Below are 20065 nucleotides of genomic sequence, written 5' to 3'. Positions count from 1 at the left end.
TTCGGGTTTACCACCTTGGACAAGTAATACTAGAGTTTTAGCCAAGTACAATTTGTGTGACCCTTTAATGATTGTTATGAAACGATAGCACCGGTTTGCTTCATCATTGGACTATAAGCATAGCCTTTTTCATGCTATTAGCCAGCGCCTTTGAATGTATTTATTTTCTGTTATAATTGTTTTCTGTTAACTGGTTTGTGTGTCATTCGTATAGGCATTTTCCTTTTTTTTCTTTAATTTTTATTATCTTTTCGTATTCTCCATGGTGTGCCATTTTATGTCTATTTATAATGGGCAATAAAATTATTTATTTTATTTATATCCAAAATTTATATTTATATCACTTTTGGCTCTTAGAGGGGGCACTGGAGCATTCTCCTTTTAAAAGTCGATGACATTACTGGTTATGATGGAGCAGCACTTCCTGTGATGTTGTTTGTAGGCCCTATTAATTCCTGCATGTATCTAGCTTTTTCATTTAACTGAAACTCCCTCTAAACGTTACCTAAAAGCTTCAGCTTATTGCCCTTAGTGTCATTAGTTACAGTAAACATAGAAGTAGTATTAGAAGAATACATATAGTGTCTTCTAGCTAATTCAAAATCTGCCACAACTTATCCTGAAAGGTCTACCTTAATAATGTAAGACATTTATTGTGATATTGCTTTGTCACCCTTGCGACAATCTCTATGATCATAGTTTTATTTTGATTTAGTTCAACACCTACCTAATTATTCCTTGAAAGCTTCGCCTTAATACCCTTAGTTTGTGTAGTAGTAATAGTAGCGTTAGTAGTAGTATGCACATATTACCTTTGTTTTTTTTTTTCAAAATCCCCTTCAACACACAATGTTCCAACTTGATTCACAAATCAATTCTTGAGATATGCACTTAAGACAGTCTAAATGACTGTCTAGCGTTTGTTAGTTCTAATTGGCCATCAATATTCTCAAATTTTACCTTCATAGGCTTAGCATTAATAGTACTAGTATCAAAGTAGTTGCAGTGGTAGTAGGAGAAGTAGTTGCAGTGTTAGTTTTGTATTAGTAGTAGTACTAACATTAGTAGCAGCAGTATTAATAGCGGTAGTAGCATGTAAAATATATACCCCGCCATCTATGTTATATACAGAGTAATTGTAGCTGAGTTTGCATCTTTGCCCTTAATGGGATAAAGCTTCTGTATTACTTTGAGGTTATTTCCATACTGATTTCTACACTCTAATTATAGATTTTTAGTTGAGTAGTATTTAAGGGACCTTCTATAATTCTTAGTATAGGTATTTCTCTCTGGGTATTCTCACCAGCCCCATCTTCTTTTTCATATAGACGGGCACGCCATCTATTGCGCTATTTTCATATAGCACTATCTTTTTTGCACCGATGTATCTGTTTCTTCTGAATAAGTGAAGTCATATAGTTGCCAAATACAGCATAGCTGTCAAATTTAGACAGTATATTTTGGCATTTTCGGCGATATAATTTGGGCTACATTTTTCGGAGATTGCCTGTGCAGAAGTGAGCAACAACGAACATTCAAGAGGCCGTACAGTACTAGCGGGATTTTTTATCCTTAGACTGCTGGGATAAGGTGATTCGTGTGTTGCACTTCCCACGGGTCTTATCTACCGCTAAATCTTTAAAGCTTGTAACGCCGGTGTTGCCAAATTGAACAGAAGGTCTGCTGACAAAATCTTTGCCAAAATAAATAACATAAATATGGTAGAACTCTGCCCACGTTGCAAGAAAAATATTACAAGAGCTCAAGGAGGAATTCAGTGCCGAGACTGCCTAAATTGGCTCCACTTTGGTTGCGCAGGTCTTGCGTATAATAAGGAAGCTGCTGACAAACTCCGAGGACAATGGCAATGTTATAGTTGCAAACCTTCTAGCAACGACCAATATAAAGCAACTCCTCCACCAAAAGCACAAAATACTAGAGGGACTCCGAGAGAAGAATCCACCAAAAGCCAAGGTCCCTCGGTAAGCCAGCCTACGAAGCCCAAAGATATTCCTTTGGGCACTAGTTTCCCAAATAACAACACAGAATGCAGCTACTGTCACAAAAATGTCGACATTACCACCTCTTTCCTCTGCTTTTTCTGCAACGAGTGGGAACATGCCTCTTGCCGAGGTATAAATGCAGATCTCGTGCTGGTCATGAAGAGAGAAGACAGCGAGTGTCTCCTGTTTAAATACGAATGCCTCTCCTGCTCCAAGCAAAAAGTAGCACTTCTACAGCTTCAAGTGTGACAGCTAACAGAAGCTCAACCTCACAGACCTCATGAGGCAACACCTTCGAATCATAGTGAAAAACCCTCACCTCACGACATCCAGCCAACAATAAATGCAATTATTCAGGTAGAAGTAGAAAAGGAATTAAGAGAACAGAAAAAGATGAATTTTGTAGCCACGGGGCTGCCTGAATCTACTGCTGTCAATGACATTACACAGGTTGTCAAATTGACTTTTGAAAACGAGCTCGGGGCAAATATCACTGAAGGGGAGATACTAGAAACTGCCCGGATTGGAAGACCAAAAGAAGATGGTAGTCCACGCACTTTGTTAGTTAAGCTAAAAAAACCACAAGAGCTTGAGATGAAAAGGCAAACAATCCTGAGGACAGCTTCAAATCTAAGAAAATCATCAAATGAAGAAACTCGTACCTAAGTATATATAAACCCAGATCTCACGCCCATGCAGAGACAAATGCTCGCCGTGAAGAGACAACAGAAGAGGAATACCCACACCCAGTGCGATCGTCAAATGGAAATGCAGAGCCATTGGAGGCGAGGTAAAGACTCCAACGAAGAGCAACGGCAAATATGAAGTAGAATAACCAAAGCCAAACAAATGCCACCATCCTTCAAGCCTAACAAAAAAGCTACTAAAGTAAAAACACTAAAGATACTATATTTAAATGCTGATTCACTACCAAACAAATTATCAGAATTAAAAGTAGAAATAGCAGCAAAGAACCCAGACATAGCAGCAGTGGTTGAAGCTAAGCCTAAACACTGTCGATATCTCCCAACTTTACCAGAGTTGGCCATCAACGGCTACAAAAGCCGCACCTTGAACATATATCAAGAAGAAGGTCGGGGAATTATTTGCTACGTCTTAGACAATTTATCAGTCCAGAAAGTGTCATCAAAAACAAATGGACAGGAAATTATTTGGCTTCAGATATCAAACAAAAACCAAGCAACTCTAAATTTGGCTGTAGTATATAGAAGTCGAAATAGCACAGCCGTGAATGACCAAGTACTCTTTAAAGATATTCACGCTATATGTCAAAGTTAACAGAACCAACTCTCATAATTGGAGATTTCAATTACCCTAACATAGATTGGGACCTTCCACACCTCCTAGAGCATAGCGGGTCACCCTCACAGAGGGAATTTCTGAAGATAGTGAACGATACTTACCTAGAACAGCTTATTAAAAAACCAACAAGAATCCGAGGAAGCGACAAGCCAACACTACTGGACCTAGTCCTATGCAGTAATACGGAACTAATAAAAGAACTTACTATAGGTCCTCCCGTTGGAAAATCGGACCACGCTACAATTTACTTAGAGGTGATTATAAGTTGCGAAACTATGAGAAAAAAGAGAGGTGGATGTATTCAAAAGGTGATTACAATACCATGCGAACGGAGCTAGAAGTTTTCAACTGTACTTAAATAATAAATAACACAGATCTAGTAGATGGCTTTTACATAAATTTTGTATCCTTAATAATAGACAAAACAAATAATTTTTTACAAATTTACAAATTATTAAAACGACCGCCTCTAAAACGAGAGATCCTTGACCTAATAAAAATCAAGCGGCAAGCCTGGGAGACGCTCAAGCAGACTGATACCAAAAGTAATCATAGAAATTATCGCAGAATCTCCAACAAAGTCAGGAAAGCCACTAGACAAGAAACAAGCGAAAAGGAGAGGAAAGTAGCCGAAAACTCAAAGATCAACCCCATGGCGTTTTGGAACTTCGTGAACTCGAAAAGAAAAGAACAGCCGGTTATTCCCGATCTTAGAAACTCAGCAACAAATTTAACAATCAGTGACCCAATAGCTAAAGCCAACCTACTAAATCAGCAGTTTTCCACAGTTTTCACAACAGAGAGGGACAAAGGTGAAAGTCAAGAGGAATGCCAGCCACTAGACGCAGGCAAATTTGAAGAAATAGAACTGACAATACAAATGGTCTAATAAAACTAAAAAATCTAAACCCTTACAAATCAGAAGGTCCAGATGGCCTACATCCTAGAGTACTCAAAGAGTTGGCACAGATAATTGCAGCGCCATTGCACTACATTTTTGTCAAGTCTCTACAAACAGGGAACCTGCCTGATACATGGAAGCAAGCAACAGTGATACCCCTCTTCAAAAAAGGAAGCAAATCAGATCCAAGCAACTACAGACCTATCAGTCTAACCTGTATCACATGCAAAATACTAGAATCTTTACTCCACGATAATATATTACAGTACCTACTCGAAAGGAGCCTCATTTCACCCGCACAGTTTGGATTCCTCAAGAAAAGATCAGCAGAAAGCCAGCTACTTGTCACTACAAACGCCTGGAGAAAATATATGGATAGTGGGATGCAGGTAGATATTTTATACTTAGATCTCAGAAAAGCCTTTGATAAAGTCTCACAAAGTCAACTTCTTCGAAAACTACAGTCTATCGGTGTTGGCGATACTATTCTAAAGTGGGTTCTCAACTTTCTGAAAGGAAGATCTCAGCGAGTGAAACTGGAGGGATATCTTAGCAGCATTGAGACAAAAGTCACAAGTGGAGTGGTTCAAAGTAGTGTTCTGAGGCCTTTACTATTTAATATTTACATAAATGATCTCCCAAAAAACATATATTCTGAGATACTGCTTTATGCAGATGACACAAAAATCTTTCGCGCAATAACAAGCTTTGAAGATACAGAAATACTACAGTAAGACTTAAACAAATTAGCAGAATGGATGAAAAAATGGAGCATGGAAGTAAATACAGAAAAAAGTTATCATGTTCGGCAAAGCCCAAAGCACATTTCTCGGCACAACTGCTTTGAAGGAGAATAGACAACCATGCAAGAAGAAGCTCGAGGCTTGGGAGTAACAATTGATAGTGACATGACTTTCATCAAGAACTACGAATCAATCATCTCTAAGTCATCGCAAGTCTTGGGAATTATTCGAAGAAATTTCTCTCTTACTGACTCAACACTGTTTTCTATACTCTTCATATCGCTAGTGAGACCAATGATCGAATACGGTCATACAACAACCAGACCATTTTTTCAAAAAGACAGCAATACAATAGAAAAAATCCAAAGGAGGGCTACTAAATTTGTTCCATCACTTAGAGACTTATCATACCAAGACCGTTTGAAAAAAACTGTCGCTCCCAAGCCTCTCATACCGATTTTTGAGAGGAGATCTTATTGAAGTATACAAAATATGCAACAGATACTACGACAACATCTCTCCAGAAGAGATAATAACATTCAAGAATAATAACCTGAGAGGTCACGAGTTTAAGCTAACTGAAGAACGTTTCAGAAGAGATGTTGGGAGATGGGCATTCAGCAACCGCATTGTCTCCGATTGGAACGCACTACCATCAGACACTGTTAACTCAGATTCAGTCAATGCATTTAAGAAAAAGATTGACAATCATTATAGCGATAAAGCATTTGATTATTTAAATTTTTGTAGATAGAGGCACAAGCCTGTTTTTACATTATATTATTATTATTATTGTGTAAATCTTGCCTTTGATCAGTTGAACATCCCTTTCATGATGCCCCGAAAGTTTCACCTTGTCACGGTAACCTGTTCGAAACATATTCCTGATGTGCATTTTTGAACCCCTTTTGAAACCTTTTTCCTCTTAATACTCAAAGCCTTACAAGTTGTTGCAATTGAAGTAGTAGTTGAAGTAGTTTAGTAGCAGTAGTAGTATTAGTAAAAGTAGCAGTGGTTTTAGTGTTAGTACGCCCTTTTGACAATCTGCATGCACGTAGTGTGTTTTGATTTAGTTCACATTCCCCCTCAATATTCTGTAAAATTGTCACCATCATACACTTAGACTTAATTGTACTAGTATCATAGTAGTAAGGGTAGTAGAAGAAACAGCAGTAGCAGGAACAGTGTATTATTAATAGTAGTAATAACAGCAGTAGCAGCAGTAATAATAGCAGTAGTAACAGTAGTAGCAGCAGTATTAACAGTAGTAGCAGCAGTATTAATAGCAGAAGTAGCAGGTACATTTTACATTTTGGTCAGCTGAATATCCCACTTATGATACCCCTGAAGTTTCCTCTTGATATGATAAGCAGTTCCAAAATATTGCTGATACGCCTGTATCAGCAATATGTATGCACATAATATGCTTTGATTTAGTTCAACTTTCCCCACTACGTTTCCCAAGATATTTATTTCAATATCCTCAGCCTTAGTAGTACCCAATACAGAAGTAGTAGTTTTAGTGATAGTAGCGGTAGTAGTACTAGTAGAAGTATGCAACTATTGCCTTTTTGGTCAATTGATCATCTCCCTTATCATTTCCTGAAAGGTCAAAATTAATTGAGGGATTTATCTCTACTAAAATGCCGTACATTAGCTCAACTAGAATTAGAAATTAGCACGAGGATTAGCTGAGCTCCACAGTTCAACTCAAGGTTAGTCCGTCCTTACAGAAAATACTATAAAGATTTTGTTTGGATTTTTGTGTCCCAATTTTGAGATTAAATGCCAGATTTAAATTTTCCTTGGGTTTTCCAGATTCTGGGAAAGTCATGGGAATTCGTTGCTTGAATGTGTTATTTCAATTTTTATGAATTAGTTAACATATTTCAGATTTTTTTTTTAATTTAAAGAGATAAGTCCCACTACGCGTTTTTTTTTTTAGGAAAACCTTAATTAAGCCCCTTTATAAGAAAGGTGATAAGAGTTAGTGTGATAATTATCGAGGCATTAGCCTGGTCTCTGTAGGTAGCAAATTACTTAGTAATATGATACTTTTTAGACTGAGAGATGCTGTAGATGAAGTCTTAAGAGAAGAACAGTGCGGTTTTAGAAAAGGTAGAGGATGTGTCGACCAAACTGTCACTCTTAGGTTAATAATTGAGAAGTGCCTGAGTTGCCAAACACCTTTGGTCCTCAGTTTGATAGATTATGAGCAAGCGTTCAATTCTGTTGATAGAAGAGCTTTAGCGAAGGTCTTTCCCTTGTATGGTATACCAGACACATATATTAAAGTGATTGGTCCTATAACTAGTCAGTGTTATGTACGAGAATAACACTGCTACGGTTAAGGTAGGAAATGAAGTTAGCAGCTTGTTTTGTATTAAATAAGGATTTAAGCAGGATTGTGTTCTATCCCACTTTATATGGATCATTTTGATGGACTTTGTCTTTACAGTTAAAAAAAAAAGTTTGGAAGAATAGCAAGATAAGTCTCCAAATCAAGATTAGAATATTAGATGCTACAGTGATGACAGTGGTCAAATATGGCTCTGAAGCATGGGTGCTCCGAAAAGTGGATGAAGATTTGCTAGATGTTTTCCAGACAAATTGCCTATGGGTTGTTCTGGATACCCGGGTACCTGACCGGGTACCCACACTGTTTCGTACAAACAGTAGGCTGTACGAAAAATGCGGGTCAATCCCACTTTCTAGACCTATAACGAGAGAAAGGTTGAGATGGCTAGGGCAAGTTATGCAGATGAAGGACAACAGATTGCCGAAGATTGTCCTTTTCGGTCAACCGTCTAGGGCTAAACGGAAGCAGGTCGTCCTCGTCTGAGGGTGGGAGGACGTCATGAAGAAAGATTTAAAGGAAATGGGAACTTCCTGGGAGAGTGTAAAAAGGGAGGCTTTGAACAGATTGTGATGGAGGAGCAGCATGCGTAGCTATGGTGGCCTCAGGCGGCTTGGTGATGAGGTGTGTTGTTAGTAGTAGTAGTAGCAGTAGTATATCCAAAACTCTGAGAAGCTAGTGCCAGAATAGAACAACTTTTTTTCTGTTGAGCGTAGTATTAAAGCAACACCAATTTACACGGTTGCAACAGCTATTAGTTCGGAAGAAGAGACGGACGAGGTCTTTTCTAATCATTCTATGTCAATCAGTAGTAATAATGATAAAGGAGACTAAATTGTAGTCTCTTCTAACTGATTTATATCACATGAATTAAGATAAGGCTAATTCTGGTCTTCCCAATTTGTGTATAAGCTTACTATTATGTTGAATCCTTAATTAACATTATTACACAAATTAAAAAAAGGCTAAAAAGCAGTCGCGTTTAATTTCACCATGCCAAAGTTGGGGCGACTTTTCGTACGGTCCCAGTATCTTCACTGGGCAGGAAGGATTACATATAGCCCTTTTCCTGGGGAATAGTGTGCGGCCACCTTCGCTTGGAGTGTACCAGGTTTTCAGCGGTTGCTGGGAGGAAAGGACTTGGACCCGGAATGCACGTATGCGTGGGATGCTGATGATGGAGTTCGTAGCCTTTCTGGTGAAGGGTGTGGAAGTTCTTGGTGAACTCTTAATTCTGGAGCTAGAAATACCCTAGAATGGGGACCTGGTACAGCCAAGTTAAGCATCTCCCCAGGATCTGGGCTCTTTTCGAGCTTATCTTTGCCACTGAAACTATGAGTGAGGAACATTGCAAAGAGTGGAATAACTGCGATGAATATAAGGCACGAAGGAACCTTTTACCACGATGAAGCTCTGGGTAAGGATTGAAGAAAAAGGTATAGGGAATAAACTCGGTTATTTCCATTGCCGCTATCAAGAGAGGGGTGCTAATTTAAGCTCACCGATCAGGATGCTACCTAGTCAGATGGCAAATTATCTCGCGTGCACCCTTAGGGATGAAGCTGTTGGCCTTCTTATGGAGTCCATGGAGGCAAAAATTATGAAGGGCAGTCTAAATTTTGCTTCTGATGTTGTCTAAAAATTAAAGGACGTCACAATAAAATGATGATTCTAAGATGAACGGATAGCATCATGGATAAGGGAGGTGGTGAATGGCCCTGGACAGAGAAATTTAGCTCTTGCCCCACTCAACACCCCTTCGAGAAGAAATTTCACTATTAATGATCCAGACGTTGGGTCACCAAAAAAGCTGTTGGGACTGTTGGTGGCGTGCAATCAGTTTCTCTCCAAGGAGGAATTTTCGTCTTCGAATTAATATGAGGAGATATACGCTCCTCAAACCTTTTTTAAGAGGGCTGTAGAGTCCACCCAAGGGAAGGAAAATGCGGGACCTAAAAAAATACACAATTTCAAATAACGCCAGCATATGTGCCAAGAGGGTTAGAATGCTGGCACAAGAGCGTTGCCTAAGTAAAGAACGATATGGGCACAAAATATTAATTTTTTTTTCGTGATCTTAGAACAGGGCACTTCGTATCGAAAGAGTTGCCGTAAAAACTTCGAAAAGGGCTCATTCGATTGTAAATTGGAGTGGCTAGTGCCCTTTTTAATAGTCGAAAGTGACTGAAGGGTAACTAGCCCCCCCTACAACCATCATTCCCCTAAACACATCCAATCAAAATTTTGAGATAGCCATTTTGTTCAGCGAAGTTGATTTCCAGATTGAAAATATATTTTTAAGGAGGACAATCCCCCACAACCCTCAGGGCAAGGACATATAAGAACGATGTTGGCACAATATATTATTTTTTTTTCCTTTAGAGTAGGGCACTTCGTATCGAAGAAGTTGTCGTAGAAACTTCTAAAAGGGCTCATTCAGTTGGAAATTGGAGTGGCTTGTAGCCTACTTAATAGTCAAAAGTGATTGGAAGTCAACTAACACCCCTTCCACGCCCACCATTTGCCCAAACACATCCAATCAAAATTTTGAGATAGCCATTTTGTTCAGCGTAATTGATTTCCAGATAGAAATTATGTTTTTGAGGAGGACACTCCCCCACAGTCTTCTGGGCAAGGGTTGTAAGTTATGCCCTGGGGTCATGTAAGGTTTTCATAGAAGGCGTTGTTGTAGAAACTCCAAAAAAGGCTCATTCGATTGGAAATTCAAAGGGATAGTGCCCTCTTTGATATTTGAAAGTGATTGGAGGGCAACTAACCCCCTCTCATGCTCACCTTTTCCCAAGACACATCTAATCAAAATGAGATAGCCATTTTATTTAACGTAGTTTTAAGATCTGGAAATAAGGTCTTTGAGGATGAACCCCCCCCCCACAGTCCTCAGGGCAAGGGTTTTAAGTTATGACCTGGGGGGTATATAAGGTTTTTATAGAACGCATTGTCGTAGAAACTTCAAAAAGGGCTTATTCGATTGGAAATTGAAACGGCTAATGTCCTTTTTAATAGTCGGAAATGATTGGAAGTCAACTAAAACCCCTTCCACGCCCACCATTTCCCCAAACACATCTAATCATAATTTTGAGATAGCCATATTGCTCCACGAGGTTTAAAGTACAGGTAATAATTCCTTTGAGCAGAACACTCCCCCCACAGTTGTATGAGCAAGGGTAATAAGTTATAACCTAGGGGGAAATAAGGCTTTATATTGAAATCTTTGTCGTAGAAACTTAAAAACGGGCTCATTTGATTGGAAATTCAAAGGGCCTAGTGCCGTTTTTAATAGTCGAAAGTGATTTGAGGGCAACTAGCCCCCCTCTCACGGCCACCTTTTCCCCAAACACATCCAATCAAAATATTTTGATAGCCATATCAACTTTGTTGAAAGTTTTGGAAATTAGGTCTTTAAGGATGACAACCCCTCCCCCCCCCAGCCCTCAGGGCAAGGGTTGTAAGTTATTCCCTGGGGGCATATAAGGTTTTAATTGAAATCTTTGTCGTAGAAACTTGAAAAAGGGTTCATTCGATTAGAAATTCAAAGGGCCTAGTGCCCTTTTTAATATTCGGAAGTGATTTGAGGGCAACTAGCCCCCCTCTCACGGCCACCTTTTCCCCAAACACATCCAATCAAAATTTTTTTGATAGCCATATCAACTTTGTTGAAAGTTTTGGAAATTAGGTCTTTAAGGATGACAACCCCTCCCCCTCCCAGCCCTCAGGGCAAGGGTTGTAAGTTATTCCCTGGGGGCATATAAGGTTTTTATTGAAAGCGTTGTCGTTGAAACTTCAAAGGGGCTCATTCAATTGGAAATTGAAAGGGCTAGTGCCTTTTTTAATAGCTGAAAGTGATTGGAGAGCGACTAACGCCCCTCTCACGCCCACTATTTTCCCAAACACATCCAATCAAAATTTTGAGAAATCCATTTTATTCAACATAGTTGAAAGTTCTGGAAATTATGTCTTTTAGGATGATAACCCTCTCAGAGCCCTCAGTACAGGGGATGTAAGTAATGTCCTGGGGGCATATAGGGTTTATATAGAAAGTTGTTGCAGAAATTTCAAAAAGGGCTCATTTGATTGGAAATTGAAACTGTCCTTTTTAATAGTGGAAAGTGAGTGGAGAGTAATTAACCCTCCTCTCACGTCCACCATTTCCACAAAAACATTCAATCAAAGTTTAGAGATAGCCATTTTGTTCAACGTAGTTGAAAGTTCTGGAAATTACGTATTTAAGGATGACAAACCCCCCAGAGCCCCCAGGGCTAAGGTTGCAAGTTATGCCCTGGGGGCATATAAGGTTTTTATATATAGAGCTGTCGTAAAAACTTCAAAAGGTGCTCGTTTAATTGAAAATTGAGAGGGCTAGTGTCCTTTTTAATAGTTGAAAGTGATTGGAGGGTAACTAACCACCCTCTCACAAGGGGGGGGGGGTAACTAACCCCCAAACACATCCAGTCAAAATTTTCAAATAGCCATTTTTTTCAACGTAGTGGAAAGTTCTAGAAATTAGGTCTTTGAGGATGACGACCCCCCCCTCAGCCCGCAGGGCAAGGGTTGTAAGTTATGCCCGGGGGGCATCTAAGGTTTTTATTGAAAAAGTTGTCGTAGAAACTTCAAAAGGACTCATTTGATTGGAATTTGAAAGGGCTAGTGCCTTTTTTAATAGTTGAAAGTGATTGGAGAGTGACTAACGCCCATCTCACGCCCACCATTTCCCCAACCACCTTCAATCAAAATTTTGAGATAGCCATTTTGTTTAACGTAGTTGAAAGTTCTGGAAATTAGGTTTTAGAGGAAGCCCTTAAGGTAAGGGTAGTAATTTATGCCCTGGGGGCATCTAAGGTGTTTTTAGAAAGCGTTGTCGTAGAAACTCAACAAGGGCTAATTCGATTGGAAATCGAAAAGCCTAGTGTCCTTTTTAATAGTCGAAAGTGATTGGAAGGCTTGCCATTTTTATAGTAAAGATCGATGTGGGTATAATGTATTATTGTTTTTTTTTTGTTGCTGTTTAGACCAGGGCACTTCGTATCAAAGGAGTTTCCGTAGGAACTTTGAAAAGGGCTCATTCGATTGAAAATAGAAAGGGCTGATGCCCTTACAGCGGAAAGTGATTGGAGGGCAACTAATCCCCCTCCCACGCCCACCCTCCCCTTTTCCCATTATGTTTAAAAAATACAAGTTGCCTTAATATTAAATCAAAATGCACTGTGTTAATGCTAATTCCAACAAGGCATCTCAGCAGTATCCCAAGAACGACTGAAGGTATTATGTTCAAACTTTTGTGGCTACTTCTGCTCTTAAAATTTAACCAAGTCAAAATAGCGTAAGTGTATCCAAGCAATCAAAGAAAGTAAACATATTTGTTGGCGGATGGTATCATGTTTTCCATTTCAGGTCATCTAGAGGAGATATGAAACTAAATTAAACACTACTATTTGTGTCCAGATTGTTAAAAGGGTGTATGTTGTTAAAAATTGCTGAAAATTTTTCTCCAGCATGCAAAAAGCAGGCCAAACAATAAAGCCTTAAAAAATCAAAAAGATTTAAAGTATTATTTTTCTTTTTCGCTGAAAAGACTATGTCAATATAAAAAAAACAGTAATTAATTTGAAAAAAGTTTTCCACAAAGAAGTTTTCAAAGAAAAGTGAAGAACTCCATTAAACAAAAAATGAACAAAAATCAAATCAAATAATTTACCAAGCGTGAAACTACCAAAAATTAGCGTCGATAAATAAATGAAGCCCAAAACGAACAGAAATTACAATAAATAACCGAGTCAAACTCAAAACGAGCAGAAATTAACATGAGTAGGGCTCAAAACCCCTATGCCTTCCCAAGGTCAGAACATAATTTGCACTTTACTGAAAAATATAAATTTTTTACTTTTATAACTTTAATATTCAAATAATATTAACATTTTGATTAATAAATATCAGTGTGTGTATATTAAACTGACAATGCACATTCATTGGTATTTTTTTAATGAATGACGCCATTTTCTAACAATGGGCCATTGTTAGAAAAGTCACGGGAAAGACTAGAGGAAATGAACTCCGTATTGAGGTAAGCACCATTCCCCGAGCACACATTTATCATTTAAAGAATTGAGATGCTTGGTAATTATCCAAGTTGTTCTGGGGATGTAATAGCCATAGTTCTAAAATTCTAATGGTCATAAACAAGTCCTGTTTTGCTTGGCTTATACGACACTGGAGAAGAAGTACTATCAGGTAAGGTCACAGAACTGGTGGAATATAGTAAGAATAAAAAATTCCCTTGATTATATCATGTAATGCAAATTCATGCCCCACCTCATGAGAAAAAAACAAATGGGAGGGGTCTCGAGCTCCTGAAGCACCTAGCTAGGGAGAGCCTTGAGTAGGGAGAGCCAGGGATCAGAGCCTACTTTTACAAAAAGAAGATAAAGAAAAGTGTTACATTTACCAATAGTCACTTCACAGCATGAAAGACTGGAAATGACATGTGAGCAATCTATCGCGATCCTAAAACAACCGTTTAATAAGGTCTAGAGTTGAAATATCTTAAAAGAAGAAAAAGTTCTTGGGGGGCATAAAAAAGCAATTGGCTCACTTATAAATAAGTATTAGCCGAAGAACTACTAAATCTGCCATCAGAGTATGGAGAGACTGAGCAGGATCTGTATAAGGCTACAGAAGAGCTCGCAGAAAACATAAATAAAAATTTCAGGCAAGCAACCAACATAACATATGCCAAGGAAGGGGAGCAGGAAAATAACTGAGACTTTAAAACTAAGACAAAAGCGGAAGCCGACGCGAACACTATAAGAAAAGTCATCTGAACAAATGATCCCGAGGATTGGGATGCATACTCAGAAAGATTGAAGTTCCTTAAAAAAGAAATAAGGATGACAAAGAGGGCCATATAGATAGATTTCTGTGAAAGTATAGATTTGGATAAATTCAGGAACAATTTATTAAAGACTCTAAATGCTTACCAGAGGGCACATCTAGGTAGGCTATCAAGAAAAGATGGTACCATCACAATGGATCCAGAAAATACTCTAAACTAGCTGTTTGCAATCCATGTAAGGGACCCTGAAAAAAATATTCCGAAGCCGGTGAATGGTGGCAATTTAATTGTTGTGATGAGATTAGCCTCCCAAATTTTAAGGGAGGACCGGCTCGAAAAAGTTACAGATCATTTCCATCCATTTAAAATCCCTGGAGAAGATGGGGTTTATCCCATAATGCTCCAGTACCCGCAGAGGGGGACTAAAGTTCTCTGTAAATAGAGATTCTTACTATGAATAGTTTCTCGAAAAGTTTAGAAAAGTATTCTGGCTATTCCGAGGCGTATGCTGCTGTTCCAGTATCTTTAATGAGAGAAAAATGTCTCAGAAACCTGCTTCAGATCAGACTGCAACTGCATACGCTGAATGAAATCCGAGTATGTCATAAAATCACAAACTACGTTTAGCTCTGGAAGAGAGCAAAACAACAGTGTTTAAAAGAAAGAGGAAACGACAAGTTAATTTTGTTCTAAAAATATATCACCACCCGATTTCCCTGGAAAGACAGGTGAACTACCTTTCGATCATATTAGACCATCAGTCAAGCTGGAGAGCTCACCCTAAAATCGTAGTTGCTAGTGATAGGACGAATCCTATAAAAACCACATAGACTCACTGCAAAGAAAAAGCTCGGAAAGCCCTAACTTCCTTAATCCAGTACCTATAGATGGTGGAGAAGAACTGGGGTCTAGCTCTAAATAAAACTATGCACCTATATAAGACCATAACGAGATCGATTCTGTCATGTGGAGTTACGGCACAGATCAATTCGACTCAGATCGAAGCCACACTACTCCTCTAATAAGGGTTCCAAGACTAGTGTGCCTAATGACACCCTCAGCATGCCATGGAACAACCGCGGCATCCATGTATATAATGTTAGGGCTTCATTCCATAGAAAATTTTTCTACAGGAAGAAGGAGTAAAAAGTGCTGCCAGACTGAAGAGTCTGTCAATGGACAGAGTGGTTAATGGAGAAAGAAGCAGCAGATTAGGAATGGAAAATTAAAAGCAACGCAGATATCTGATGAAACCCAACGATGCTTAATGGCGAGGAGTTACAGATGCCTAAGGATATCATCCCAGTAATAAAACCTGAAGGGCCATTCCAGATTGGTAGAAAGGATAGGAAAGAAATGGAGCAGGAGTTAGAGCTGTTCCATAGAAGTAATGCAATAGCTTGCTTTACATATGCGTTTCACGGTTTCAGTGGGAATCTGGGACTGGAATAGTAATATACCAGAGTACAACCGATCTGGATAAAGAGGTAATCAGTTATCATCAGAGTAGCTTTGCTACGGTGTTCCAAGTTGAAATGCTTGGAACACAATGGGCGGCAAGAGTACTGATACAAAAGGATTGTGCAGATAGAAACATGCATTCTCACTGCACTGACAACCAAACATCTCTTAAGGCTTTTAAGAAAATAAAGAATCGGTAAATAAGTCTTTCTATGTAATTCTGGGTCTAAGAAATCAAAGAAACTGTATTTCAGATTCGGCCGAAGAAGAATAATTTTACAGTAAACTTTCTTAAAAAACTGAAAATCGGATGGATGGTTCAAACAAAAAAAAGTTTTGCAATTCTAGTGATTTTTTCTTCAGTCTACTGATTTTTTCACATTTTGACCAGAAAGATATCGTTTTCCCCAGCCTTAATAACTCCCATTACCACATCTTTTTGACCTTATTTACAACACCAAACATACAAGTTTACACTTGAATACTTTTGTGTAACCGTACATTTTTGCTTTGTATGGAGTGAGAATTACATTTTTATTTTCTTAAGTTGTATCTTAGGCAACATTAGAGGATCTGTGCAAATAGATAGATTTTTCAAAGAAGGGCTAGGATCACATTAGGCTGCAGTAATTCTAAAGGTGTGTAGAGTGTGGAAGAGCTAATATTCATTTTTTTTTACTCTTATAAAAACTAGTCGTTTATTAAGAGAAGGTATTTTGTTAGTATAAAACATAAAGTACAGCAAATAATTCCTACCAGAAGCTTAGATTCCCGCTGTTTTCACAAGTAAAAAACTTGTAAAACGAGTAATCGAGCAGTATAAAAAGGGAACATAAGACGCTTTGTAAATAAATTTCTAAGTAACCTGAAAACAAAACCGGAGAAACTAACTGAACCAGTCGATAGAAAGTGGTGAGTTTAAACGTCAACTATAAATGTTTAGAAAAGAATTTCACATAGTCCCTACTGATTAACATTGCCGTGTTATCTTAAAAAATTCGTCTGAAAGACTGATTTTATTATTTTTCTGCGATTTCTTCAAAAACAATTGGAGGAGATTACCAGCCCCTTTCCCCTGTCCACTCTGTGTATATGTATATCTCTAAATAGCCACCTTATCATTTTCTTCTAGTAAGTCCGACTCTTCAAATTCTTCCATATCAAACTGCTTCTTCATCGTCTTCATCCGTATCACTATTGGTCCGCTGAGGTTCACAACGTTCTTGATCACCTAAAATTTTTAAAAGCTAAATAATTGGACACCTCATTGATAAGAGGATAACGCACCACGAACCCGATGTTTATAGGAGGCGAAAAAATATTGTTTAACAAGAGTTGCCAAACAGGGCGCATTTGCACCATTTGGGCGTTTTTTTGGAGCGGTTGCACATTGAATATTTCAAATTGACGCACTTTTTCGGGAAAATCGTTCATTCGGCACATTTTCACAAGAAAAATGGCGCTTTCAGCGCATTTTCACTTTTATGGCAGCACAATTTTAAATCAGACATCTGGCAACACTGTGTTCAACTAGAACCTACATATTCGTCTTTAAATTATATTTTGACCATACCTTAAAGTTTAAGTTACTTCAGGGAACTTTCAAAATAAACTTATACCAACGAACAAAGCTGTCTCTGCAGTAGCCTACTCATTTCTGAGCCTACTTGTTCGTCTTTAAGTTGAAGCTTAAAGTTCATTGATATTGAAGCTTCCATGGGAAGATTTTCGAAATTGACGTACAACACAGAACAAAGGTGTTTCTCAAGTGCTATATCTTAAACCTATACATTCGTCTTTAATTGAAGTTTACTGAAACTGGAGTTACCTCAGGAAAATGGATGCACAGCACCAAACAAAGCTGTTTCTAAAGTACTTCACTCCTGAGCCTACAAATTCGTCTTTAAATACGCGTTTAAAGTTCCAAAAAATTGAAGTTTCCAAGAGGAGACGTTCGAAATAAATGTACAACACAGGACACAGATGTTTTTCAAGTGCTCTAACCTAAACTTATACATCCGTCTTTAATTGAGGTTTATTGAAATTGAAGTTACCTCAAGAAAACGGATTCATAGCGCCAAATAAAGCTGTTTCTAAAGTACTTCACTCCTGATACTACAAATTCGTCTTTAAATGGAAGTTTAAAGTTCCAAGAAATTGAAGTTTCCACAGGGAAACGTTCGAAATAAAAGTACAACACGGAACAAAAATATTTTTCAAGTGCTCGATCCTAAACATATACTTTTATCTTTAATCGAAAGTGAAAATCCACTGAAATTACCCCAAGAATGTAGATATATAGGACCAAACAAAGATGGACCCTTGAAACTGACTATCTCTGAGATATCCTAAATAGATATATAGCACCCAATAAGACTGTTTCTGAAGTACTTCAGTCATAAGCCTATTTGTTAGTCTGTAAATAAATGTTTAAAGCTCCCTGAAACAAAATTTCCCTCAAAGAGATGTTTAAAATAGATATGTAGCATTGAAAAAATATATGTAGCATTATGCTCTAATTACTGCTCTAAATTTACTAAAATTACCTTACGCTCAATGTAAATAGATATGTAGCATTGAAAAAAGATTAAATCCATCCAGAACCAAAGCAATCACTTATGGAAAATTGGAAAAACAAAAAATTCCCCCTCCCTGATATTTAAAAGTACATTCCCCCTAAATTTTTATGAATTGAGTTCACTGTGTATTTGTAGTGTGTTATTTCCTGTGTCATAGATTGATCTAATTTTTAATCTGAGCTTCCAAATTTTTACAGTTTTATTTGTAAGATATAGCCTATTACAAATACACGATTTTTAGGGTATACTCCAAAATCCCAGGAATTTAAACGAGTTCTTTGGATACCTAAGAGATATGACGCCCGGGAAGCTTATATGCAGCGACGGAGAGCCTTCTAAAACATGAACCCCACTTACTCCAACGTCTTGATGTTTCGACAGTTTTCCGTGGGTGGGGGTTCTTATGTCCCCCAAACCAAAAATAAACTTAATGGTACATAAGTACCTGGTGATAGAAATTTTTTTTTTCTTCAATCACAGGAATTATCTATGACATTTGATAGCTCAAATTCAACTACACAGAGAACACCAGACAGTTAGTTTTCGGGCAACTTACCAAAAGACATATCTGCTGCCTTGTCATCAGAGTTGTCCAATGTTCCTGAGTAATGAGTATCAACCCATTCACCATTTTCATCTCCTTCATCTAGTAAAATTAATTTTTCTTGGCCTTTGTACTCTATATCTTTTCTTCTTTTATAGCAGGGTACGTTCCGTGTGACTAAGAATTGCTTATCAGATGGTAGATATGCTTTTTTCTTGTTTTCTTCACCTATAAAACATTACTGAACACAATTATAACGCTTCCAAGATGAAATGCAATTATACTAGGGGCCTATTACCTTTTATACTGATTTTTCAAGAAAAAAAAGTTATAAAAGCCATAGCAGTTGCAAAGCAAAAATACGTTGCAAATTATACTTACAACAAAAATAGTTTGCAAAAATTTCATTGAAGAGGGGGGGGGGGGTCTTACTTTATTCTTGTTGTCGTAAAATGTCATACAAATCCATCAAGCAAATAAATTTTATAGAAATCCCACTAATAAAAATATAAGTATTGAAAATACCAAACACGGCGTTTGTTAGCATTTCTATTCGGAAAAAATTTAATAAATATTAAAACTAGGAAAAAACTTTTGAAGTATTTAGGACACACTTTTGCAAACCGATACAGCTAAGGAAGGGAGGGGGGACGGTTATCCAATTTCGCCACATAGAAAACTAACATAACATCCGTGGTGAAATGTTACAGGAACATGACACGTTTTTCTCTTTTGGTATGTTTTAACCAACACATGGACAAAAATAAACTCTTACCCATAATCAGGACATAAGCTGTAAAGGGTATTTACTTCAAAAAAACTTTTACACCATAATAAATATAATACGCAAGTAGTGTTGTAACTGGTAAAATTGGTCACGGTAAAATTGGGTATTTTACCGTAATTTTACGGAGAGTCATGCATACTCCTGCCATTTACCCGTGCCCCAGCCATTTAAGCATTTGCCTCTCAATTACTTGGACTATCTGTCTTGAATTTTTCTCTGTCTACAGTTACCCAGCGTCTTGATGCAACCTATGCAACCTATTGTAAAATACTTGATAACTTCAATTCAAATTATGCAACCTATTGTAAAATACTTGATAACTTCAATTCAAAATCAACGGACTCGGTCGAGGCCTTAAACGATTGTTTGCCTGTTATTTCAAGCAAATTTATGATCCTATGTCAATTTTAAATTCTTGGTCAACCAATTCTTGAATAACTGAATTGAAGTTATCAAGTATTTTACAATAGGTTGCATAGGTTGCATCAAGACGCTGGGTAACTGTAGACAGAGAAAAATTC

At 37.8% G+C, this 20065-nt stretch overlaps 1 pseudogene across 1 annotated transcript in view; it reads right to left on the bottom strand.

Annotated features, from left to right (window-relative positions):
• The window catches only part of LOC148951744 (ubiquitin-like-conjugating enzyme ATG3), a 49390-nt pseudogene that overhangs the window by 15639 nt on the left and 13686 nt on the right, over positions 1–20065 (bottom strand). The window contains exons 3-4 of the transcript XR_016141781.1: positions 18743–18985; positions 16749–16865 (exon numbers count right to left, since the gene is read on the bottom strand). The product of XR_016141781.1 is annotated as a ubiquitin-like-conjugating enzyme ATG3 (transcript). The remainder of the gene's footprint in view (positions 1–16748; positions 16866–18742; positions 18986–20065) is intronic.

The sequence above is a fragment of the Artemia sp. Qi Xiang Cuo genome, chromosome 5 (genome assembly GCF_049724085.1).
Source record: "Artemia sp. Qi Xiang Cuo chromosome 5, ASM4972408v1, whole genome shotgun sequence".
Taxonomy (NCBI): Eukaryota; Metazoa; Arthropoda; class Branchiopoda; order Anostraca; family Artemiidae; genus Artemia; species Artemia sp. Qi Xiang Cuo.
Note: the sequence above shows the minus strand (reverse complement) of the source record. Positions and strands in the feature narration are given on the sequence as shown.